We start from the raw sequence: 27,157 nt of genomic DNA on the forward strand, positions 1-27,157 counted from the left end.
AGATTTATTTGGGAGAAACAAAAACAAAATGTAATGAATAAACAGAAATGTAACAAATTAATTTGCAGCCTAGTAATGAGGGGTTGGAAATGAAATGGAAGAACCAATTTTCATTTTCATTAAAGTACAATTTCCTGGCTATAGGATTTCTTCCAGCATATTAATGGTGCTAACAGTCTTTGATGTGAATAATTTAATTTTGGGAAGTATGAGTATGCCTCAAAGTCTATCAGTCTCTAGAAGCCTTGAAATCTACTTAATGAACCACTGATTACTTTATTCTGAAACTATTTCTGGCTTTTAACCAGATTTGAGCAGCAGCAGTGCAAAATTTTTCGGACATCCAGTAGGGGTTAAAGTTTACAAGGCATGGTTGTGCCATGCCTTGTAAACTTCAGGTTATATTATAACATCATGACTTGAGCACAAACAGAATTGGAGTTTGACAGTGGTGTAAAGGGAGATATATGGTCTTTTGGTGGTAAAAGTGAAATGATAACTCTCCTGTGTGATAAATCAAATTTGTCATTGTGATAAATCAGATCTAAATGTACATGATATAATCCACAAGCTTCACAGTACAAATAAAACCTCTCCTCCCTGCATTCAAGGGATGGCAAGGTTCAGGGCACTGTGCTCAAAGAGTGCAAAATTTTCCTAAGCAGACAGCGTTTGCTCTTGTACTTCTTTTGTGATACGGGAAGATGAATGACCTTGACTGAGTTCAAAAAATAACATAAAAGCTAGAAAAATGTAGTCGCTGTTGAGGTCAAAGAACAGGACCACAATTAGTACATGATGCTGTGCCCTGTTTGATTAGTGGGAGTTCTGCCAGAGGCTTCAGTCAGAGCAGAACTGGTTATTTTTTTGCAGACTCTTACCAGAAGCCAGATGGAAGTGATTTCTTTATTGGCACAGGTTTTCTAGGAATAACTAAACAAGCAAACTTGTAACTTAAAAACAATAAATGAAACTAATGAAACATAACAAAACTAGTGTTTTCATCTGGGATGTTTTGGTTTTAGGAGAAAAGCAGTGTGGGGAGCTGAGTGGGGAAAAGAGATTGGGTGGTCGGTGGGTGGGGAAGGTACAACAAAACCAGAACAGGGGACCTAAACTGGCCAAAGGGATATTCCACTCCATATGATATCATGTGGAAAAAGAAAGCTTGAAAATGGGGGGAAGTGGTCAAGTGGCCCACTGCTTGTACTGGTTGGGCATCAGTCAGTGGGTATTAAGCAATTGCTTATGCATCACTTGCTTTGTGTGTGTGTATATATATGTGTATATATATATATTTGTATATGTATACATACTAATAACTTCTTCCTTTCTCTGTCTTAGTTAATAGTTGTTATCTCAACCCACGAGTTCTAATTTTTTATTTGTTATTCTCTTCCACCGTCCCACTGGGAAGTGGGAGGGACGGGCAAACAACTGTGTGGTGCTTAGCTAATTGCTGGGGTAAACCACAATGAACTAGCATCTATTTTTACTAATTCTGATTTTTGATGATGGTAAAGTAACAGAAGACTATTAGGCAATGTAGTTGTTAAAGCTTTAAAAAGCTGCTCAAATATAAAAAGCAGCAAAGACTAAGAGGAAGAATAGGGGCCAGGAATTTGGTTTCCTCCCCTCAAGGGGAGTGAGATTTGACATCCACAGAGGTAGAGGGAAATTGGTAAAACAAAGGGGACTGCCAAAATGATCACCTCTGCAAAAAACATAAGAATTTACTGAGTCCTGTGAAGTCCTAGAGTAGAGGGGAGGGAAAGCTTATGATCTTGGAGAAGTCTGTCTCACAGGAGCTTCTTGTCTCAGCCAGGTACACCTATCTGGATCAATCAGAGAGAAATGTTTTCTGGGCAAGTCCTGCAGAAGTCATTTGACCAGTGGCAGTGGTGACTAGGATGACTAACGATGCTCCAGCACAAACATCTCCTCTTTTGAATGAGGGAACAAGGCGTATGGTCTTGTGTAGACTTGTCTGTCTTTCCTCTTCTCCTTTGCATGGAAAAGCTTTATTTCCTTTTGTCCCTCACTGCTGCTGGTGACTGAATGGCAACCTATATTGGCCTGACTTGTGTTCCAAAATCTTGGAGCAGATTACTTCCCTCATGTCTTGCTTTAGGACTACTTGTTAGATCATGAATGTTGACATATTGGATTTGGAAAGTGTTCAGAAGAGGAAGCTGAAGAGTAAGAAATCAGACAAAAAAGAATAGCCTGTAGTCCTATAGGCTGAACTGTGATGTACTGGCAGGCTACAGATAGCGTGGAGGAGCCCCAGTGTCACTGAACTCTCAGGGACCTAACACTGTGTACATGTTAACAGGAAATCTTTCATAGTGTTTTACTAACAATCTCATTTTCCGTGTGTGCCCCCTTCATACACATGAGGAATTATCTCCGTTCTCTTCCCTTTTAGTTAAGTTCATTCAAAACACTGAAGTTCATATTTTTAAACCTATTTTTGCCAGTGGATAAATTGTTTATTACAAGATAAATGGGAACAGGTGATCTGAACTTCAGCACGGTTAGCCTCCCACATTTACAATCCTGTAGTTAACTTAATAATGCTTACGTTGGCATTCTTCTCACTACACTTATTTTGGGGAAATTGCAATGGTAGCTGTAAGTTCTGCAAAAAACAAATATGCATTCCCTCCACCCTGTACATTTCGTTTCAATCTACACCAAACCATCTTCCTTTTCACAGATAGGCAAGTGACATTTAGTTCATGCTGGTGGACGGGCCAATACCCTTGCTAGAGAATTTGAAGGTTGTTCTGAATCTTCTCTTGTTATTACTAAGCTAAACATAAATTCACATCTATATACTACACCATTAGGATACGTATTTTGATGCTTTTATTGCACTGTTTCAGAATGGAGATGACTCCTTGTTTGTGTAATGCATCTTCTAATGGATGCAGGAGGTCAGAGTTCTGCATAGGTTTGATTTGGCTGCCTGCCTGATATATGGATATGTTCCCTCTGACTTCTAGATTTTATGCCCAGGGTGTAGGCTGAATAGAAAAAAAAAAGGGGGGGGATGGACTGTTGGGGATTCTGCAGTAAACAAAATTATCATCTTCTTGGTTGAGAATGCCAGTTGTGCCAGAGAGTGTGAAATGATACATACCAGCTTTACGGAGTGAAGTGTGGTTCACAGAGTACCAAGATGAAATCATAAAATTAAATCATTCAATGTGGAATAGAGCTGTTATCTCATAAATTGGTTTGTAACGAAAGAGAGGAAGCACGCATTTATTATTTATGACATTTTAGACTCAGTGGGAACACTTCTATTTTGTGTTTTGTTTGTGTGTTTGGTTTTGTTTTTTTTTAATATCAGAAATTGCCTCTGTGGAGGGCCAGTTTGATAAGGGGGCATGTAATGGAACAGAAATGGTTTTAATTTTAGTACAGATTGAATCCAACCCAAGTGATCAGTATCTTAACAGGATGAATATCTGACATTTAGAGATGGTAATTCATGTGACAGGAACTGGTGATTTTGTTCAGTTCTCAGTGGACTAATTTTGCATAAAAATAATATTTTCAGTAATTGATTCATATCAGAGAAGTGAAAAAAATATGGTAAATTGGCCTTAGTAACTTGAGAGAAGCTGATTTACGCTGGCTGTATGTAAATGTGAGATTTACATTAAAGCATGTCAAAGAAAGCCTATGATGTGCTTGGGGTATCTAGTTTTCCAGACAAATATGGAATGAAAAAATAATCCGTAGCCTATTGTTGAGCCTATTCATAAAGAAATGAAACTTATATTATGGTACTGTTAGCATTCATCTGTTCTTCCCTGATAACTTTCAAACCTACTGTATGAATTTCAACTTCAAACTTGATGAAGGGAACTTTCAAAAGTGTCAGTGACAGAGCAGCAGAGTTCAGGTTGCCAGAGTTTTGTTTACCAGTTCTGTATGTAATGCGCACACCTGGGATGGCTACTGGATCTTAACTAAGATGTATGGCAGTTTTCAGGGATACTGAAAATGGAAAAACCACATTCCATTTATGGAATGTGGTGATGAACTGTGGGTGTTGTGGCACACTTGAAGATGTGGCAGAGTAAGGGAGAGAGCTGGATTTCTAATGGACAGTGGAGTCAGTAAAGTTATAGGAGTCATATGTGTAAGGCTTCTTCATTTGTCTATTCATGCAGCAGCTTCTGTCACTCTACATGTGTTTAAAGATATGCAATGAAAAAAGTGCCAAGTGTACTACACAGAGCTGTACTGTTAAGCAACTTGGAAATACAAGTCAGATATAAAAGGTATTTATTTGCTAGTACATCCAGAAGTGTACATTTTTCTTGTCCAGGTACTTTTTCTTAATAAAGATGATAAATGGCTTTTCAGTATTTCATAGTAAAAAGCAAATGCTTTTAATGTATTGTTCTCTTTAGAGGTTCTGCTCAGTGCCATGCATGATAAATAAAGACTAATAACCAAACAATCTTTTTTAAGAAGTTATTTTATTTCATACTATTTAAATAATAGTATGCTTATTCTCGAGGCTTGGTACTTGTGATGGTGGTATTTTGAATATCTCATCTCATTCTGTCAGAGAAACAAATTAGCACCTTGAAGATTACAGTATTATTGGTGATTTCTCATTTTGTCTTCCAGTTAAAACTCTCGGACTGAGTAAGCTATTTATCATCCTGCTACCTGGCAGAAAGTTTAAGGCAATCCTACTCCCATTTATAGCTAAGTCATGACTAAAAATTGTTTGGTGGTTCCCAAGGAGCCAATAAAATGTGCTTTCTGGTTTCACAAGTGGAGTTAAATCCACAACACTTCGTGATTCTTCAGCACATGCTGATTAGCTGAAAATCCTGTAATGAAGAATCACATTGTTCGTTTAATTGGTGTTCTACATGATAGAAACAAGGGCAGGTGCAATTCCTTCCTCTCCCTAGTAAATCCGGGCCTGGGAAATGTACTTCGAAACTGTGTCGCTTTCATATTCTCTGGAGTAGAAATGAATTACTCGTTCTACACTCGATGAAATAGAGTTTAGAAGGTAATATAGGTCTAGCTATGAAGCTCAGAAGTCAGCAATCAAAAAACTTAAATGATGTAGAACTTGTAGTTTTCTGCAATCTTTCTTTCTATTGATTCCACTGATATTAATTTTGAACCTTTTGGCAGTTCTTGAAACATTTTTATCAAATTCTACAATGGGAGATTGAAGGTGTCCATGTAACAGAGGTGAACAAGGTTTTTATCATAACTTTTCCTGAGCAGGCTGGATATGCTTGCTGATGTTATTCTCAAGGCTAAAAGATGATTTCTTTCTTTTACTGGCAGAAATATTTTACATGTCCTTGACAGTCCTGAATTTGGACACCTCTGATACATCGTTAGAGGTCGGTCCAGTCTGGCAAGCTGTTTTGATTCGGTACTTTTCTTTTGGCAAAACCGCTTGTATTGCATCCTCTTATTTAAACTGTCCAGTTATCTTTCTGAGCAAATACAGCAGTGCTAAAATAGATGAGATTGAATCAGTAAACATCTGACTTTGTTTTCACTCCCTGTGATGTTTTGTCTGAAATAGGAGTATGCTTTTCACATTTAATTGAGACAGGAAGTGCTCTGGTTAGTGTTGAAGAACATCCACTTTAATGAACTCTGAAATACCCGCTGTAATTACAATACTAATGCCTCACTGAAGTACCACATAATTCTTCATTGGTGTGTAGTACTAATAACCTAGCATGCAAGATACTGTCTCTTGTTTACGTTACACAATGAAAGCCACTGATTTACACAAATCCATCTGAGTCATTTGATACTAAATCCACACAAAATAGGTCAACAATTTGCTTTATCTTAAGCTCACAATACAGTATGTAGGCAAAATCTGTTTACAGTCCAAACATGTTCCCTGAATCACTGAAATCTACTAATGATCTCTTCTGTCCTTCACTGAACAGGCTTTTTAAAGACAGACAAATGTCAGTGAAGAAAAGATTGCTTAGTAATGAAGGTCATGCGAGGAATTTCTGATGTTGTGCAGAATAAAAGTTACCAGTTCTTTCAAAATACTGTCTGCCTTTTCACTATCTTTTTAGAGAAGCTTGTTTACTTGTCCATTTTACTGTCATGCAGGTGGTGAGAGTAGCGATGTAAAGGATGACTTTTTGTTTTCTGAGTGTTTGCTCTGTGTCAGCGTCATGTAGGAATGAGGGGAGGTTGCGGTTCAGGATGCTGCTAACCTGTTTGTAAGACATTTGCTAGAATGCTACATATCGCATATCACAGACAGTTGCAAAGAGACTTTTTTTGTTTTCTAGTGCTATAGTGTATAGTCAGTTGATGGCTTGCATAGCCAGTAGTTATTTTCTCCTGTTTCCAGGACAGCTGTAGCTTAAAGATATTCTTAGATTTTCTTTCTAGACTTGGAGGCATCATTCTCTTGCGTTTTTGTTTGTTTGTTTGTTTGTTTTGTTGTTGTTTTTCCTTTATTTAAGTTTATATTGACAGAATGGGTATACCTAGCTTGCCACAAGCAGGTCATTTTGGCCTTGCCTGGATTGATTTCTGCCGCACTTCAGGAAGGAGTCGAGCTGTAGGAAATTTTGAACAGAATTTCCTACTGTTCACCAGGTAACACTGCATCTCCTGTACATTGCTAAGTTATAGGTTTCCCAATAAGTGGAGTGCACCTCCTGCTAAATTTTTGTGTTAGTCAATATGCTGTTCAAATGCAAACCATATATATCATTTTAATAATTTTAATATTTTAATGTATTAGCAATTCTTTTCTCAATGCTACTGCTAAATTAGTGATATAAAATGAATGACCGCTACTGGACGTGAAGGCTTTATCTCCATGCTGCTCTTACAGGCTTATTCACTAAAGAAGATCCCAATCCTGCAGGATTGCTTGCGTGAATAGAGTTCCTTCTGTGTAAATCTTCTTGGAATAAAGCCTTTGTTTGTAATTTCTAGGGCAGGAACCATATCTGTCTGCTTGCTTTGTGATGTGCCTCCAGTATGAATGCATAACTAATAATATTCAATTTTAATACCTTGTGAAAGCAGTGCCTCCAGCTATGGCCAGTGGCAGTTTTTTTCCATGAGCTAAATCCAGAATAATTGGAGAGCGAGTGTTACAGAGGCTCCAAGCAGATTTGTCACATCCTGCTTTTTGCGCTGTGAATTGCCTGGTTTGCAGCTTAGCTTTGCAATAGGACTAGCTGGTGAGAAAGCAGGAGTCAGAATCTCCACCACTCCCAGATCTAGATCCCCCTGGTTACAGACCTCTATATCTGGTGACACAGCCTGCAGCTAGTTGATGATGAGATGTTGACATGATAAGCCAAAGCAATTGTAAAAACCATTTTCCCCTCTAGCTCAGCAGTAGCATCTGGAAATGTCTTCTCTATCTGGTCCAGTTGCTCTGGTCAGAGCATTGCTCATCACATGGAGCTGCAGGTGTTGTGCTTTTGCTACAGGCAGAAAGGCAGCAGATAGATGTGGAACTCCAAATTTATTTCTAGACTAACTGAAGATTATATATAGTTCTGTGATTTTCCCATGATCTGACAGTTAATAGCTCATGCGTAAGTATATGTTTTGTTTCCGTAATACTTAGAAATGGGGAGAAAATTGGAAACAATGAAGCTTCCTAAATATTAAGATCACATCTGGTTAATTAATTTTTTTATACTACTATAGATTCAAATCTGAATGCAATCCTTTACCTTTTTTTTTTTTTTTTTAAAAGTCAGTCTTGGCCTAGCATCCAGTAATTGAGCTTAGGTTTACACCAGTTAAGAAAATCTGGTGGGACTTATACAACAGCCAGTCTTTCTGCCCAGACTGGCGTGGTCTTTCTGCCCAGAGGGCATACTACAGTTACTTCTGTAAGAGAGTTTTGTACACATTCCCTCCTGTTCCATAATGCTGGGTAGACTGCAGAAATAGGAGGGAAAATGCAGCACAGGAGCTGGAGTCTCTCTCCTTGTGCTAGCCTATGTTTTATGTTGTGTGATGGGGAGCCAGTACCAAGTGTTCTCTATGCTCTTAAGATCTGTTCTAACTGGAGCACATCCATGGTAGATTCACATCAGTGTTACCATCTGTGAGTGGTTTGGATGTTCTGGGGACAGGCAAGGAATGTGCCCTCAGTAGTGTGTCTGGATCAAAGACCCTAAGTGAGAGAAATTAAGCTTAGAGCCATATTTTGCCCGTTTCTTCCTGACGCCAATGTAAAGCTCTTCTTGGGGTGAAGATTAAATGGAATAGCTTGAGTTGAAAGATTACAACTCGAATGTAAAGTTTTTCTTCCTTTACTCTGATCATTTCTGTCAAAATATCCAGTGATAGATGCTATAGCAAAGGTGAATGCAAAATGCTTACCAAGGTAACAGTTCGTTGCTTTGCTCATGCAAATTTTCTCCAGTGAGGTAATAAAGCACACATTAAAACTTCAGTGATCATCATTATAATAATGTCTTTGTTAAAATAAGCTCTCTGAATATTTATATGAACAGTTGTTTTAATAAATCATATTTTGTATGTCAGGCTGTATTTCTGGAATTGGTAGGCACATCCTTGCTGTATTTGCATATTTTCTTTTTACATTTTGTTCTTGTTGCAACTTTCTCAATGTTGACTCTTAAAATTGCTCTTTTTAATAGCACAAAAGTTAAAGATTATCCATCAAAGTAGGCCTCTTAGAACTGCTAAGTTGGAGGAAATGCTGTTTGAATCTTTCAGGAAAAAGAAAATGTGAATTAGAGGAATAGCTTCATTTTTAAAGTGATGAAGGTCATCAGTTTACACTCACAATTATTATAAGGGAAAGGGAGATTCAGTATGAGAGCATCTATGTATGATACTTGTGTACATACTGAATAGATTATCAAAATGCCATTTCAGATGTTTTATGAGATCACATGGGCATTTAATGCTGGAAGATTTTCCAAGAAACAGAAGTTTCTAAAATTTCTGGATAAGGCTGTGTGATGTGTTTGGAAGCAGACTTGGATAAACTACTAGTCTTGCTGATGGCTTGTTTGTTTGTTTGTTTGTTTGTTTTGATATGAGGTACAAAAAAAAGTGTGTGAGTATGTGCTAAAGCAATTTCCCATCATCAGAATTAAGAGAAAATGGAGAAGTATAAAAATGTAGTAAGGTCAACTTGCATTACGAATTGCTTAGAGAATGGGAACTAAAGTTAGAAAGCTGATGGAAAATTCAATTAGCATTTCAACCAACCACTTAATTTATAATTTTCCAACACTGTGAGTTTAATTTGCGTGGTTTTGACTGACATCTTTCTAATGTAGCATCTGTGATGTCACACTTATATCTTTTGCATTACTACCCAAATGGCCACTAAGCTGGATCTCTCTCTGAGCTGGTGATTTTTGCCATTGTTGTGCTGGTTGTATCTTCTGTTTTATATTACATCTATATGCTTTCTGATACTATGAAACTGTGTTCTTTCTTATTGTTTATGTAAGTCAAAGAATACTCATTCTGACTTCCTTTTAGAATTGCCTGGAAACTACAAGAAATTATTATTTTTTTGAAAGATATGAACAAACTTTATTTATTTTTATTTAAAAAAAACCACAAAAACACAGCTTCTTTCTCACAGTAATTTTTGAGCTTCACTTATTATTTTCTGTCATTTTTCCTTGGGTGCAAGTGATAAGTGCAAGATGAATTTTCTAGCTATTATGATGAGAGATTGCAGAGAGAGTTAAACCACATAGTCTTTTTTGCAATTCTCTGACTTTTTTTTAAGGCCTTATGGAAAAGGCCATACATGTCAGAACATGAAAATAGATTAGATGAAAAAGTACAGGAAGACAGTATGGAAAGGAAGCAAATTATCACTGACAACTTTGACAAAAGCTACTAGAAAAAAAGTCAAAAGTCTTTCCCATTCTGAGTCGAAATTTAAAGCTGAATACAGTTTTTGCCTTTAGAAGGTCTAACTAAGGTCAATTTTTTGAGTGTTATAAACTAATGTAGCACATTTCAGTTGAGTCTTGATAGAACCACCAAGTTTGGAAAAGAAGTCCAAGGTCATCCAGTCCAACCTTCCACCTGCCACCAGAATTTATTTCCCCACTAAACCATGTCCCTCAGTACAACATCTAAATGTTTCTTGAACACCTCCAGGGATGGTGACTCCACCACCTCCCTGGACAGCCCATTCCAGTGCCTGACCACTCTTTCAGAGAAGTTGTTTTTCCTGATAATGAACCTGAACTTCCCCTGGCACAAAGTTAGGCCATTCTGTCTAGTCCTATTGCTAGTTATGTGGGAGAAGAGGCTGACCACAACCTCCTTCTAAGTAATTGCTCTCTACATGAACTTCTTCCCTGAGTCTCCTCCAGACAAAACAATCCCAGTTCCCTCAGCTGCTTCTCATTTGGTCTGTGCTCCAGACCCTTCACCAGTTTCACTGACTTTCTCTGAACATGTCTTTCTTGTAGTGAGGGGCCCAAAACCGAAGACTGTACTCAAGCTGCGGCCTCACCAGGGCAGTGTGCAGGGGTAGTACCCAGCTCTGAGTACAGTATAGCTCAAATAGATAACGGCTTTATCAGTCTTTGTGCTTTGGAATATCTCTGGAATATCTCTGGAATACGTGTGAAAATACGTAGCTAATGATAGTAACTATGTAGAAAAATAACGTTTTGTAGCTGAGAATTTACTTTATCAAATAGTGTTACTGAGCTCTTTATATCTGTTTCAGTTTCCATGGGAATAAGTAGAGGCATTACTTTCCAATTGACCTATGTAGATAACAGATAGATATACAGGTATCTTTCAAAGACAAATAATAAATTATCTTTTATTTTGGTAAAGTTAATCTTTGTGTGTTTCTTGTGATCTTTTTGGATGATGTACTTCTCATATAGCATCCTCTGCAATGGAGTCATCAAAAGAATATTAAGTATTACAAAAAAGCTTTTTTTTTTTTTTTTTTTCATGGAGGTTAATTTATAGTGACAGTGCACATCAAATGCCTTATGCTGAACTGATTGGTCCTACTGATTAGTGAAGACTGAAAGTGGCTTTTTCAAGAGCTAATCATGGCTTAGGCATTACTGAGTTCAGCAGTAATCTGTCTGAGTCGCACTTCTCTCTTACCTCATGCTGTTACTTAGACTGAAGAAGTGAATTTAGATCTGCAAAGAGGATCTAAATTTTTTTGTGTTTTTTCATTAATTTAGATGTATAGAGATTGAAGCAAATTACTTCACTATCTTTCACCAGCCACTAAACAGGCAAAACGGGGTAAAATTGAAAGGAAAAAAAAAAAAAAAAAAAAAAAAGAATATTAGAAACATTTAGATTGGAAAAAGACTTTCAAGATGATCATCAGGTCCAACCATCAACCTGACCTACTGAGTCCCTTCACACATCTTCTAAATACCTCCAGGGATGGGAAGTGCCTATCTCCGTGTGCAGCCTGATCCAGTGCTTGACAACTTTCTCTATGAATAAAATTTTCCTGTTACCCAATGTAAACATCCCCTGTCACAACTTTAGATCTCTATCACCTAAGAAAAAAGGCTGTCGCCTTCCTTGCTGCAACTTCCTTCCAGGCAGCTGTAGAAAACAATGAGGTTTTGCCTCAGCCTCCTCTTCTCCAGGCTAAAAAGTCCCACTTCCTTCAGCAGTTCCTCATACATCTTGCTTTGCTCTTCTCTGCATATGCTTGAGTTGAGCAACCCAGTATCCTTCTTGCAGTGAGGGGCCCAAAACTGAAGAAGGTACTCAAGGTGTGAGCTCACCACATAATGTGTAAGGGAACAATTATTTCCATAATCCTTCTGGCCACATGATTTCTGATGTGTTTCTGATGTGGGCCAGGATGCTGTTGGCCTTCTCGGCCATCTGGACATGCTGTTGGCTCATGTTCAAAGAATCTTCTGTCTGTCTTCATTATGTTATGAACTGAGATAATCTAATCATGTTTTTGTATTACATGATGCAGTGTTGTCTGCTTGTTCTTGTACGATGAAAAAAAAATAAAAATTAGGAAAATAGGTAGAAATGCTGTCACTTTCCTGAATGTTTTGCTGGCTCAATTCAGGAAACAACAGACAAAAAAGACAATTCTGGTGTCATTGCTAAACTATGAAAGAAGAGCGTAATCTGGGGGCTCTGGTAGTCTTCTGTTGAAGACAGCTTGTTTTGTCACCACTAGTGAATAGTTTTGGAACACATCCATCCTTCCTCTGTACCTGTGGTGAGCAGGGAAGAGCAAAGCAGCACAGTGATGTGAGCTGCTGTCAAGAAGCTGGAGTGGGGTATCCTGTGGGACATCCCTGCCAGTGCACACCTGGGTATTTCATAGACATGTTTACTTCTTTATATTTTTTTAATACTTGTCAACAAATTCTAAGGCATAAGAAAGGGAAAAAAATAATGAAGTTTTTGTTCTTGCTTCCCTTTTATTTATGGGCTAAAGACCTACAGAGTTCTTCTACTTTCAGAGTTCTCTGTATCTGCGTTTGGTTTTACTGATGCATTGTTTTTTCTTTTACATTTAAGTCCTATAGAGTAGAACAGAGGAAGAATCATTCATCCAATATCCTATATTCCTTTCATAAGCATTGAGTTGTTGTCTGTATTCCAAGTCAATGCAGTGAGCTACGTAAACCCCTCTTCTTACCCTGTGCCCAGCTGTCTTTACCAAACTAGCTTAAAAAACATAGTCCTCTGCTAGCCATGTAAACAAGAAAAATTTATATTCAATTCTATATGCAAGGACAAGCGCTTAGTTGGTAATTTCCCACACTATTCTTGGATATTTCATATTTTCCCTTAATAACTGTACCACTCTAGATATTCTGTTTTGTGAATTACATATTTCTATGGCTTATACATATATATTTTCTTTCATCCTCCTACATTTCACACTTGGAAAATGCATTTCTAGTTCCTTAATATCCATAATCTTTCTCTATCTCTCTCTCTCTCTTTTTTTTTTTTTTTTTTTTTTTTAATGGCTGCCTACGAGTTTGACAGGCTTTTTCACAGAACATTGGTAGTTAAAACTTACAGAGAGAGGAGAAATACTCACAAATGGTGAATTAGTAATATGCATAATTTCCTAAAAAAGGGAAAGAAAGTGTAACATTTATCACCGTTTACTTCTTACCAAGTGTTGCCCTCTTAAAGACGAATTTAATGCCTGTTGATTTCTTTAATGTTCCGTGATTCTGTGAATAATGTTAGCATGTTTCACTGAATGTGGTAGGGAATAGCTTTCAACCTGTTACTATTAAAAATATGTTGTAAACTATGGGAACTCACTTGACATTCTTTAAGTGTATATAATTTTATAAAGCTGTTCAGAACCTTGAGGCTCTTCTTTCAGCACTTCAGTTTATTTTCCACCCCTGATAACAGATTATGGAGCAAACATATAAACTTTCTTGTTAAGTGTAAGAAGATTAGAATATATTGCATTATCTTGATGATACAGTACATAACTTGTTACCTCAGGAATTTCTTATTCAGTGTATATGTGTAGCTTGGAAATCAATTTTCAGAGTTGTTAAGAATTAGGAACATGCAAATATGTATTCAGCAAGGGAGTGAATGGGGACTAAAATTTAGTTACAAAATTTTGTGTATATGTTTATGTAAGATTAGTTTAAATTATTTTTGTCCACAGTCTCTCAAGAATAGTTTACAAGAAGGGGGAAATAAGAAGAATATTCTTTATAGATGGAATCTTCCAATAGAATTGGCAGAAGGATTAAATCACATCATATTGAAGAGTACACTTAGTTTATGTGAGTGAGAGAAGGGATGAGCCTGAAATAATAGTCGTTGTTTTTCTTCTCTCAGCACAGTGGCACATTCATGACATTAAACTTCTAGAGATAACGTGCTATTTAATGAGAATGTTGCCAGGGCCACAGAATTGTTGCACTGGTTTACACAGATGTGCATGTGGGGAAAGAACTGGAACTGCACTACTTAATGAAGCCTTGAGAGACATTATTACATTTCCAAATTTGTAAAGAGCCCTAAAACCACCGAAGACAGATCTGATTTTGTTTTGCAGTAAATCAGAGCACAGTAGAAACAGAGTACTGACAGCACTTTGACTAAGCTACCTACAAAGTAGCATAGGCTTCAGACAAATACTGCTTTGAAGCCTGAGTGCTTGGTTCATTTATCATCAGTTGAATTAGCAATTAGGCCCTGTATATCTAAAAAATTCCTTACCTCACATTTTCCTTCCTAAATCACTGCCCATTTGGCTATTAGCTTAGAAAGCCTTAATGTAATGTGTATACACTACAGGAAGTACAAGCATGGGAGTGAGCACTAAATGTGTTAGTTTACATAGCCAACTTCTGAAGTGAGTACTCTGAATGATATAATGCACTTGGATTATACTAGATTTTGGAAACATTTGCAAAATTGCATTTAGAGTTGGTGTTGTGTAGTTACTATCTTGGATCCACTGATCCAAACATATTGTGGTTCTTACACCCAAGCTGCTAAAAGAAGAAACGCAGATTTGGAAGTAGGTAGAAGGTATCTGCAGCTGTAAATCAGCGCTTTGGAAAGAAGAAATCAAAGTAGAAATTGAGTAAAGATTTGTGAATCATTTTGGATGGATATGGCAAAATTTACTGGTTGGAGACAAGAATAGGGAGGGATCAGATGGAATACTGAAAAGGGAAGAATTGAAATGTTTCAGAAATGAGTAATTGTGTAACTGAGAATGTATCTGATCAGACACAGCAGTGTAATTTATGGCAGGAGATAACTTCAGGATCTAGTTCATGTGTTAAGGAATTAATGACTAAAATCTTAAATACGCATTTACATTTACTTTCAGAGATGATCTCCTATAGGTTGTCTATCAAGCAATTAGGAAGAGACAAAAGCACACAGAATCCTTCTGGACAAGCAGGGCAAGGGGAAATGGTTTTAAGTTGAAAGAGGGAAGATTTAGGTTGGATGTCGGGGGGAATTTCTTTACTAGGAGAGTGGTGAGGTCCTGGAACAGGCTGCCCAGGGATGTTGTGGATGCCCCCATTCCTGGAGGTGTTCAAGGCCAGGTTGGATGGGGCCCTGGGCAACCTGATCTAGTAAATGTGGAAGTTCAGTGGCCCTGCCCGGCAGGGGGTTGGAGATTCACAATCCTTGAAGACCCTTCCAACCCGAGTCATTCTGTGATTCTGTGTATGATTATGTGTGATTCTGCTTTTGAAGTTTAATGCTACTAGGATTTTATCAACATGTCTTAGGTCTGTGCAGGACAGTGGCTAACCGAAAACCCACGTGTTTATGAATTGCAAGAAACATCTGGGAAAAGCTGATTGTAAGATCATGTAATGGCAGCATGAATAATAAATTTAAGCATCATCTGTAATTTAAATATTGAGTGTTCAGCAACCAGACTGAACTCTGTCTTTATTCAATCCTAGATACTGCCTCTGGATCTGCTCTGAAACGGAGTCCACTTTGTTAGAGGTTGGTGACTTTAAGTTCTCTAAGTTATTACTGCAAGGAAGTAAAAATTAGGAGCTTCTTATTAACGAAAACAGTAATCTCAGAATAGTGAAGTAGGTTGTAAGGATGCGGTTAATTCAGAAAGCAGTGTTTCTGACATCAACATGATAAATTATTGTCAGCTGCATTGATACATAGTATTTTGTTATTAGATATACATTCAAGGTTTTTTTGATTCAAAGACTTGTCTGGTTTGAACTGATATTTACTATGTATATTTTCATAAAGAAGGTTGGAGTAATCTGTACTTCTGAGACTGGACCCTCTATAAAAGCCACACCAGATGAACTTGTTGTTTGTGTAACACAGAGGCATAGGATCTGATCTGTACTTATTGACTATTCAGAAATGACATATTAGGCTTTACAAAATATGTTTTAAAATGTCAGGTGGTGCCTGCTGATCAGGTTTGAGAAGGGTAAAGCTCTTCCTGACATCTCTGTATGTACATATTTTTGGCTGGGAAGAAGCCAAGAGCTCAGTGATGACTGTATTCAATATATAAGATAACTAACCTTGGGCTGCCCTAAAAATCATATTACTCTGCAGTAGGCAACGTTACGTGTCTCTTACTCCTAGCTAGTCTTTTAAGATGGGCAACTGAAATAATAGTTGCAACTGAGCAGAGCACAGTTGCTTCTAATTCATCTTGTCTGCAAGTAGAAGCTTGATTTTCATTAGGGGTAGGCAATTAGTTTTTTTGCTCCTTTAGGTCACTTAAAGATTGTATTAAGTTGATGTAATATTCCTAAGACTACCAAGTAGGTATATAAGCAAGAGACATTTTATTACAGATTTCAAGCACAAACTGAAAACTCTTTTGAAGTGAAATTCACTTTCATGTAGGATGGGACCAGAGGAATTCATGGTTCCTAATGGCCACACTCACTTCCCCTGGTTACTTAGCACTTACACTTGAACTTTGGCATCTTTTACCTTCTATAACATCATTAATTTTCTGCTGCTGTACAAGGGGAGAACCAGCTCAGAACTGTGCTGTATCAAATCCAAAAGATACTTATCTCTAACTGTAATCCTCTGGGGAGTCGGAAACCTTGGTGTTCTTGATATACTGACAGACATTTTTGTTGGACATCTGTATTATACTGAAACCAGAGGATATGTGTTATATACACAAATGACACTAATTGTTCTTATGCATTGCTTTTGTGTGTGTGTGAAATGCCACCCTGCATTTCTGTTTCACATACTGCTTCAGTTAATTTTGGTATAATGACAAATTCACGTAGATCCCACGTAACAAGAAGACTGCTATAGTAGTTCTGCCCTCTGTGCTTACAAATGTAGCTTATTCTACCTCTGTTTCCATGAGATGGGGGTTTGTGACACAAATCTTCCACTCACTGAGCCCATTTTCTATCTGAGATGAGGTCTGTTAAATTTCACTCATGCACCTTCTCTGTTTGAGAAGGGTTTTGCTACCTTTGTTGAAATGTTGCTTGTGTTCAGTTGTTCCATGTATGTGTTATACTTTGCCTTACTAATGACCCCATAAATTGGCATGGTGCATGCTGTTATTCTCCTATTAAAACACAATTGTACCCTTGCTTATTGTTCTGTACGAATGAGCTTGTGATCCCAGGAGCAGCTGGATACACCTGATGCTTTTTGTCTTCATTCAAAATGGCCACCATTTCCTGCTGTTTCTAATTTATAACTGCCATCAGCAGAGATGAATAATGCTTTTATTCGTTGGATGAAAAAAGAGCAACATGAAGGATGAAAGCCTTATGTAGGAGGGGGAGGTGGGAATGAAGGATCCTGCACCTTACTGCCACTGCAGAGAGCATTACCTGTGCTTTTGCAGGCACGGGTCACCAGCCTGCTGGTCCCTCAGTTTGTGACTCAGGCCAGGGCCAGTGCAGCAGGCTGGCAGACCAGGTGCAGTTCTGTGGTGTGCAAGTCCCAGCCACTACTTTCCCCCAGGGAAGAAAGCTGACAGTAATCCACTGGTCTCCTGCAGGACTTTTGCCAGGCTTGCAGAGGGAGCAGGCCATGTGGTAAGCTTGCAGCTCAGATGGCCATCTCCTGACAGTGCCTGTCATGTAGCACGACAGAGAGGTTGCAGGAGAGCAGTGTAGCCATAATGCGCCATCGTGGCAGCCTGCACATTGCACTTGTGAGCTGATGGGATGAGACAGGACCTGCCAGGGGTTTGTGCAGGGCTCAGGCTGGGGAGGGGTGTGGTGCCATGCTAAGCTGCCTGCTGGGCACTTTGGCTGTGGGCTGACGGGAAGATGTGGCTCTGTGATGTGACCAGGCAGGATGGCCCTCATCTGTTCAAAGGGAAAGCTGGGCAGCAACTCTGTTGTTCAGTGAGTATTGTGCAGGAGCAATGATGCCATGCTGTGTGTTGTTAATTACTGCATCAGCTGTAGAATCTCACTCAACAAAGCTTTTTGAAGGATGTTATAAGCTAATGGAATATCCAAACATTCAAAGGCAATACTTTCCATATAACCATATTTCTGCGATGCAGTATGATCACTTTTAATAAGCAGCGCAATGCCCAGGAAGTACGGAAGAGTTGGATCTGTGTGTGGATGTAATTGTTTCTTCACACTAAATTCTTATTGACAGTCTTTCAGAATTCAGTTTGAATATGTTTGAGTAAGTAGAAGCAGTTCAAATCAACATTTTCTTGGGAAGGCCCACACAAGATACATTCTACATTAATTTCTATAACTGTGCAGCTGCCTTTTATATAGTAGACATTATTTTCAAATTACTGAAGTATGGGAAGAGCTATGCTCTTGAAAAGGCATAAACAAAGCACAATGGCCAGTCTGTTTTCCACATAGTAGATTGTTGTTAAAGAGTTTGTGCCAGCCAGTACAGAGAGTGCAATCGTGTCTTACTGCTCTCAAGAGAGATGAATTACACAACTGCCTCAGCTCCTGCTGCTCCACATTCTTACCCATGAATTGCATTGTTGGAATGGCCTACAACTCCTTATTGAGCAGCCTCTAAAAGAGAATACTTTTCTAGTGCAACTGACAAAATGCATGGGTTGATCTGAATGTTATGCCTCCTATTTTTTTCCATGGAAACCATAACAAATACAAACACATGATAACACTTTTTGGTAGAGCAAATTCTTAGCAACAAAATGCTGTTTTTCAACATAGTCACCACCATTAGCTATGCATTTTTGCTAGTGATGAACAAGAGCCTGCATGTGGTGCTCATAAAAATAATTAAACAAATAAATAATCTTCCCAGTAGAGTTGACCCACTGTTTCACAGCTGCTATGATAGTGTCATTACTGAAACATACCACACTCCAGCTCGTTATGTTAATGTCCACAATTTGTTCTCCAGAAATGTTTAGCAAGCATTGATGAATGCTGATGGATGCAGGTTTTTTGCACATGGAGGAATGCAATTACATACCTTTGCTTTATTTGTACTTCCATGTCAGACTCACTTTTGTCCCTCTGCAGCTTGTCTGTCATATGGTAACAAAATATAATGGAATATTGGTGGGAAGCTTCAACCTATGGTATGTCATACCACCAACATCTGCCTCTGATGTTGTGGGCCAGCATAATAAAATAGTCACCATTACTTTCAGAGCAGCCCTCGTATAAATGTATAGTTCTGTCATTTTCATGAAAAATCTTCACCTATGAACTGCTTTGGATATGTATCAGCTTTCCCAACAGAGTAGTTAATTCTGCTTTATTTATTTATTTTTTTTCTAATTAACAGGTTTTTTTTAACAACTCTTTCTCAAAGTAACACTATGCATAACAATGTCTGTTGAAACTGTTGTGAATTTGTAGTGACTGTGCCACCTGTTGACACGTAATGTATCTTGCCCTTTTTCTACTGGATAGAGTTGTTATCAAAGCACCAGTAAGTACAGAGGGTTGAGCACATGCATTTCTGTGCAGAAGGGTCACAAAAGCCAGTACCTTGGAGGAAACAAAATACCAGGAGTGACAGCATGCATTTGCAAGTTCCGGAAATAAACTGTAGCCCTTCACTTGTAGAACAGAATTGTATATCTTAGCAACTGGTTAAAAATTTGATCCGAACATGCATTATAAATGATTCATTGTCCCCAATCAATGCACTATAATAACTATTCTTATGTGTGCTTGCTAATCCTCAATCATAATAATGTAAGCATCAATGTTCCTTTTTGTTTCTCTTTATGTACACTTGTGTACACACATATAGTGACACATATACATAAGCAAGGACCATTTTTATCTTCCTGGTCTCTTCTGGGTAGTATCTGCTTTAGTTACTCTAGTGGATGTAGTTGTGTGATGCTTATATGTGATTTATTTTCATCTGTCTGGAATAAGCTTCAGAGATTCTCAGTAATGTCTTGTAAAGCATTTGGCTAAAGTGCTGTAAGTGCTGGCTACCATCCCAACCTTTGGAAGTTTCTCAGAACTATTAACATTTCCCTTTAAGTAAAGAGCATCACAGATATCATGAAAACAGTGGCAAAACAACATTAAGATTTCAGTGGTGACTATGCAAATTAGATTAGGAATCACTGTGCTGCTGCTGCAGTAGCTCAGAAAAATCTAATATTCATTTGAAAAATAGCATTATGAGTTTGCTTCTGGATGCCATCAGGAGAGAGGCCATCTGCTGTTTGCTCTGTGCCATTCTCATGGTGAGAGGAACTGTGTTGGCAGCTGATGGGAAAAGAGGCAAGTCTGTTTAGGCAGCAGTCAGGTGCACTGTTAGTTAATGGATGAGAAAGGTGGTTCGTTCATCTATAGGTGAGACTTGTGTTAGCTGGATCTTCTAATGTTCTTAATAGGCTGAGTCCAGTATCAACAGGAACTGTAACTGAAGGGTGTTTCTAGAGAGCTGAAGACAGCTCATCTGTTTAGTGGTAAAGTACCCCTGCTTATCCAAAGTGTTGTTAGTGTTGGTCTTTTCATGCAGAGGTATGAGAGGCAGTGACATGCAGGGGTCACTTGCTTTTACTAGGGACAACTTCATTTTGAAAATTAAATTTATTTGTAGAACTGTCACAAATAGATATTCAAAATATAAAGTAGTGCAAGATAATTTATATTTGTTTATTGAGGTTCCATGCAAACTGACCTAGATGATACAAGTGTTTCTTTTCTCTTTTTCCTTTTGTGGTTTTTACATCATTAATTTCCTTTCCATAGTCCACCACCTTTCTTAGCTAGTTTTGTATTCTCTTTCTACTCCCTTCTTCTGGAATAATTAGTTTCACCAGAATATGGTGGTCATTAACCTCATGCTAGAGACAGGATTTTAGCCAGGATCTTTCTTGTCTTTCCAGCTAGCAGCTGTTCTCTTTTTCTCTTAGAATTGTTTCAGAAGACAGAAAAGCTGGAATCATAGAATTGCTTTGGTTGGAAGGCTCCTTAAACATGATCTAGTTCCAACCCCCCTGCTTTGGGCAGAAGGTAGAAGCTCTTTCACCACATCTGCTTCTTACAGTTTTTACGGGTTCCTACCAGCCTCCTAGCAAAAACTGCCCAGTGTAAGTAACCCTATAATCAGCAAGCAAACTCCTCGTAAAATGACTGGAGTGATGACAGGCCCACTCTTTACTCCATATCTCTACCAGGTCACCATATGAAAAAGAGGAAACAGAAACAGATTGCTATAAGCAATACTGCATCATAAAAATGTTCTACCTTCTTTTTTGTGACAGAACTTAAGTGTCATGACATTAAGAATGAGAATACTCTTCTAAATGAAAATATTCTTCTGTAGCCGCAATTCGTGTTTGAGTTGATAAAGGATTTAATCCTAAATTTCAAATGAAATAGAGAATATAGACTGGAAAACTAGTGTATGTTTCATTTTATTTTGGTTAAGGAGATTCAGCTTTATTGGTCATTTAAATATACTGTGAAGTTTAAACTTACATGAAAGCTGTGGCCTGTAGTTGAAGACTGCCTGTTGCTTAGAGTGTTGAGCTGTGCCCCCATTTTGTGGCTGTGCCCGTGTGTTATATATGTGCTGTGTATTTTTGCCTGCAGCACAGTTTACCTTCTGTGCTCATTATATTCCTTTTATAAATTTCCTTAGTGAATTTCAGTCAAGAAGTATTGACTGAAACACTTCTTGTGTAGAGAAGTCCTCAAAGAGTAGAAGATATGCTACTGAGATTTCAGGCTTACTATTAAACAACAATATATCAGGTTTAAGAGCACTACGTTGACTTAGGTGCTTTGATGTGTTATTAGGAGAATGTGTTACTGAGCTGCATCAGCTTGCTCTGAATTACTTTGGTACTGATAACAATGTCTCACAAAAATTGTTTAGAGAATTATATTTAAGGTGTGAGAAGCAACCTGCATATTTCTAAGCCAATTTCCCCTTCTGCTTTAAAGAACAATAGAAGAATGCACTTTTTAAAGTGATATTTTTGTAGACTGGGAGTGTAAAATTGTTGCTGGTTCTATGAGCATTGTCTTTATCACAACCTCTGTTTTGACAGGAGACTTTAATTTAGCTTTGTAGGTGCATTTCATGAAACGAATTTGCATGTAATAGCCAAACAGCGTCTGGGAAATTGTGACAGGAGCAATCACACAGTGAGTGACTTTACAAGTAAAACAAGAAGCTTATTGCCAGCAGTATTGCTCCACTCTGAATGATGCCTTTCAGAATGGGGCTGGCCCAGGGAACATGGAGATTCCCCTTGAGAGGTGCATGGGAGGAGGATTGTTGCAGAAAGGTTTTCTCTGACTGGAAGCCAAGTGAAGCAGACATGGAGAGCTGCCTGTCCACAGTGCTCAGGCCAGAACCTGGACTGGTTATTCCTCAGGGGATTTAACTAAAAAATGAGTAATCAATCAAGTCGGTATAGGATGATAATCTTTAAGCAACTCTGGATTTTAAGCGGGAGTACTTAGAGACTTGCGACCCAAATCCAAAGCAATCCGCCCTTGGGGAATGCATGAAAGAGACAGCATCTTTACATTAGGGAGCTAAGACAGGAATCCTGTTTGGTGTTCTGTTTCCCGATTAAAACTAAAGCTTGTTTATGTTCCTGACAAAATTTAAGAAAGTAGTGAAACCCACAAAGAGACTCATTACAAGAGTAATGAATAACACAAGCATTGTAGCTGGCTTGTGAGCTATTGGCCTTCTCTGGTCTGTCTGTTGTGTCCAGATGTAGCTGTGATAGTAACAGCACACAGTTTTTATTCAGACTGCTGAGTCCCACAGGCATGCGAGCACCAGAAGTTCACAAAAGGATCAGAAATATCTAATCACTGATTTAGATTGGTTTCTATTTAGACAAAAGGCTTAGAATTGAAATTTATATGCATCAGTACAATTAAAATGCTTTCTTCTGGGAGTTTTATTTAATACTTTGTATAGTTATATATGCAAAAATGCTTTATATAAAATCTATCATGTGAAAATTATATATAAATTTCAAAATGTACATTCTAAAAAAGCCAACATCTTCAATATTTTTTAATTATTTTAAGCCAGGTATTTGTGTTACATACATCACTAAATGTAATGAGCTGCTAAAATTTTCATAGAGCTTGTGTTGCCTGCACCATTAATGTTACTTAGCTTTAATTTGTTATGATATTTTAACTTGGTTCCTAAGGAAATAAGGATTATGCAATCACTGTCTTCTAGTCCCCTGTGTTGGGTTGAACTGCTCATCTAGGTTCTGCAGCACAGGGAGAAAGCATGTGAGTCTTGAAGATAATTAAGTTCTTACAAGTTTCATGATATCTGTAGTTCAGCAAAGAGAAAAAAATCCAAATCAGTGTCCTACGGAGCGGAAAGCTGTTATATATTCTCCTTGGCAGCAATCAATATATACATACCTTCAGGCTAAGCACAGCAGGTGCTATCTTCTGCCCAGAAGAGATGTCAGAAAGTATATTTGATGGAGAGGGAGGCTGAAATAATTTTGGTTAAGGAATGTGAGAGATGTAGGAAATTGTGTTTCATTACACCTGTTGGTTCCAGAAAAAAACTGTTTTGTTTTTTTGTTTTTTTTTTTCATTTCACCATTCATTTTCAAGTAATGTAATTATTGAATTTACCAAGTAAAAGATGCCTCTGAGAAGAGAACAAGTGGGATATTAAGAGTTTTTGTACAGCATGCTCAATACAGCTGACTGTGTTTTCCTTCAGATTTTATCTTTAGACTTATTAGCAGTGAGCCATTTTTTCCTTTTTTTCCCCCTCTGACAATAGACTGACTTGCAGCTTCAGAAAACTCTTCTGTTGGTCTGTGACTAATTTCATTAGACGTTTTGCATTAGTGCTCAGTGAAATATACTCCATAAGACCATTAAAAAAACCCAACAGATTTCATTATGGAGTCACAATGTATTTAAACACTCAACTATTGCTATTGTTCCAAGAGCTAGTTATTTATGTTTGGATTTCCATTAATATCAATATATTTACTGTATCATGACAAAAGGATTTGGTGCAGTAAATAATTTTTAAAACCAAACAAAGCAAAACATTAGTTCAGAAACCTCGCTTTTATAAAACCTTGAGTGGCCTCGTGCATCAGCTAGATTGAACTAAGAATAGCATTTAAATAACCAACTGGAAATCCACAATATGATTAATAGAATTGTATATGTGTATAAAGCTTCAGTTACCCTTTCAAATTATACTTAAAAATAAGTTACATCGCAGTAGATTTTTAAAATAAGTAACTTAAAATTAATAAAAGTTTGAGCCTTATTTTACTTATTTATGAAAATCATCACCGGAGTGTACCATATCTAAAGAGGTTAATAAAACTCTAGAGAACATTCAGTGATTATTCCCTGAGAGAAGATAAAAACAGTGTGTTTATTTGTGTTCCAGGGCATAAGCTTGAAAAAGACTGAAGGCAGAGGTGTTCATTAAGAACATCCAAACAGTTTTCTGTTCAGACTCCAATGTGCTGCTGTTGAATTGGAGATTGGAGTAGATGAAGCTAAGCTCTTGATGCCTGCAGGTCAAGTGCCATCACCCCTAAATCCTGATATTGAGTTCTGTGTGCACTCAAACAGCCTTTATTTCCTTTCCTTTTATAATGCATCTCATTACACACAGCACAGCTTCTTAGAATTCTCAGAATTGATTTGAAAGAGAACTGATGCAGACTGAGAGTAGAGAGGATAAGGAAGAATGAATAGAGGCGAGAGGAGGTCTCATCCAGATCTCCTCTCAAAGCAGGACTTAACTGGAATATGGCATGTAATATCCTTATAGTCACATAATACTGAAAATACTGTGTTTGATCTAATTGCTGCTATACTTGTCTTTTGTAACATCCATTTTGTCCTCATTTCTTGCTTTCCTGATCTGTTCCTTTATAGATTTTATTGCAAGAGACAACCTATGTGATGCCATGGCATGTTAGAGAGGTCTGGTGTGTCCATGCCTCTAGTTCACATGCCAGAAAGACTGAAGGGTATTCAGCTGTACGCATCTCTACTCCTTCTAGTCCTAAAGCTTGCTGAGTGTCTGCCCAGTCTTGCCCTGCATGACATAGAGTTAAACCTTATAATCTAGACTGTCAGCCTATTTTTTCGCTAGGAAACGTTTGCTCAAGCTTGGATGCATGTAGAAGTGCATGTAATTAATTAAATATTCTTCAGTGGTGCTGTGGATTGTTGGTTTTTTTTTGTTTGTTTTTGTTTTTTGCTTATTCTTAGCTTTGGTTTCTGAAACCTTTATGAGTAACCTGCCAGAGTCTGGCAATCCATTTAAGTTCCATCAGCAGTACAGAGTCTTTTCAGTAACTCAAATATAATTTATTTTAGTATAGTTAATCACATTTGCAGTCATCTTTTCTGGTACTGAGTTGTGTTTAATACAATGGGAACTTCCACCTTTTCTGAGTTTCTCAGGTCCTCAGTATGATATTATTTTGTTGTCACTGTCTTGCATGCTCCTTTGGATAAACAGCAGGCAGGAGAAGATGGAATTATTTGATTAATATTGAAGTTTAAAAACATTTATGTATGTATCTGCTTAACCCATAGCTATTCCCGGATAATAATCTGAGCATGATGGTACTCTTCAAGATTGATTAAAATGTATTGTGTATAAATGTACATTGGAAAGAGAGAAAGGAAATGGGTGGCTCTATGAATAGTGTGTATACAGGAGTAGAATGTTCACTGGCAGTGTGGGGAGGGGAGAAACTCTGTGAACAGTGAAAATCATCCTCTCGTTTCATTCCTCACTGTTTTGAATACATTTAGAAGGAGAAATCTCTAAGTCACATGGTGCAAATGACAGATAAATATTGTAGGCAGAGTTTGCATTTCCAAATGTCTGATGATGAATGTACTGGACTCAGTATATGTAAAATGAAATGCTTTAAATATCTATAAAGATTTTAAAAATGGTCTGAAATAGCAAAAATAATAAAGAAAAGTAAAAAGAGAACAGGATTAGATGTAGAATAAAAAATGAATAAATGATTCATATTCTCAGAAACTGCAGAAGATCAAATTTATTTGAGTTGTTCAGAATTCATTCTGCTGCCAGTTTAAGAAATTTAAAGAAACTCCTCATTGAATACCACTGTTTTCATAACTAATAGAAGAAAATAGAGGGAGATACATGCTTCCGCCAAGCTTTATCTGCATTTGAGCCTGAATACCCTAATTGTTCTAGTTCAGTGTAGGTTTTAAATTTCAGTGAGCTGGAAAGAGTCTTTGGGCAAAACAGAACATGTTTCCATACGAGATTCTGAAGACACTGCTTGTTTTAAGAAGATAGGTAGATAGCTTTTGAGAGTCTAGACAAGAAGTGACTGGTTCCAACCCATAGGATAAACAGCTTTTCACCATTTAGGTGAGATGAAGGGAACTGGAGCTGGATGCAGGCAGAATCCCTTCCAAAAGCAGCAAGCATTTTGTCCATAACTACTTTGGTGAGCTCCTACACACTCCAATTACAAACATCATGCAGATGAACATTCAAATGTGCTCATGCATTCCTTTCTTTTCTTCTGCAAATTACAGCTGAGCACCAGGACACCTAGCCTGTGTTTTTGAACCAAAAAAATAAAATGAAATCTGTCCAGATTCTATAATCTTTCTGGAAGGTATTCTGCATCCATTCCAGCTTCAGTCCCTTTCATCTTAGCAAAGATAAAATAAAGAAGAAAATGCATTTCAAATTCAGATGCAGAAGACCAGGTTCATGGTACAGGATCAGGTCAAACACTTCAATCTTGGTCATCCATAGCAGATACAGATCTTTAGGCCATCTATGTTTGTTATATATAGGTTTTAAAAGTACTTGATTTTGCAATAGTTTCCCCCCCCCCCCCCCAAATTAGTTCCTATATGAGCTTTCACTTTTGCTTCGTAGTCTCCCATAAAAAAAAATAGACCCATAGAGAATGTTTGATAATGGTACAAGGCAAAGTTCTGGCAGGATTTCATGGATTACTCTTATAATACTTTTACTTGATTTTCCCACTATACGCTTAACAAAGCCAAGATTATCTTAACTTAGGCATGGCAGTCCTGTTGAAATCCAGGCCATTATTTTTCTGATCAAAAATAACACTTTTGAGTGCTTTCCTGGATTAGGGCCCAGCTGATTGTTACCTCTTTCAAATTAGTGTTTTAAA

The 27,157-nt window shown here is 37.7% G+C and overlaps 1 protein-coding gene across 1 annotated transcript in view; it reads left to right on the forward strand.

Moving 5' to 3' along the window:
- CNTN1 (contactin 1) overlaps positions 1–27,157 on the forward strand; it is a 226,052-nt gene that overhangs the window by 52,013 nt on the left and 146,882 nt on the right. The window contains exon 2 of the mRNA XM_032443168.1: positions 15,462–15,507. The gene's annotated coding sequence lies outside the window, so the exon portion shown is untranslated. The remainder of the gene's footprint in view (positions 1–15,461; positions 15,508–27,157) is intronic.

Source organism: Coturnix japonica, chromosome 1 (assembly GCF_001577835.2).
Source record: "Coturnix japonica isolate 7356 chromosome 1, Coturnix japonica 2.1, whole genome shotgun sequence".
Taxonomy (NCBI): domain Eukaryota; kingdom Metazoa; phylum Chordata; class Aves; order Galliformes; family Phasianidae; genus Coturnix; species Coturnix japonica.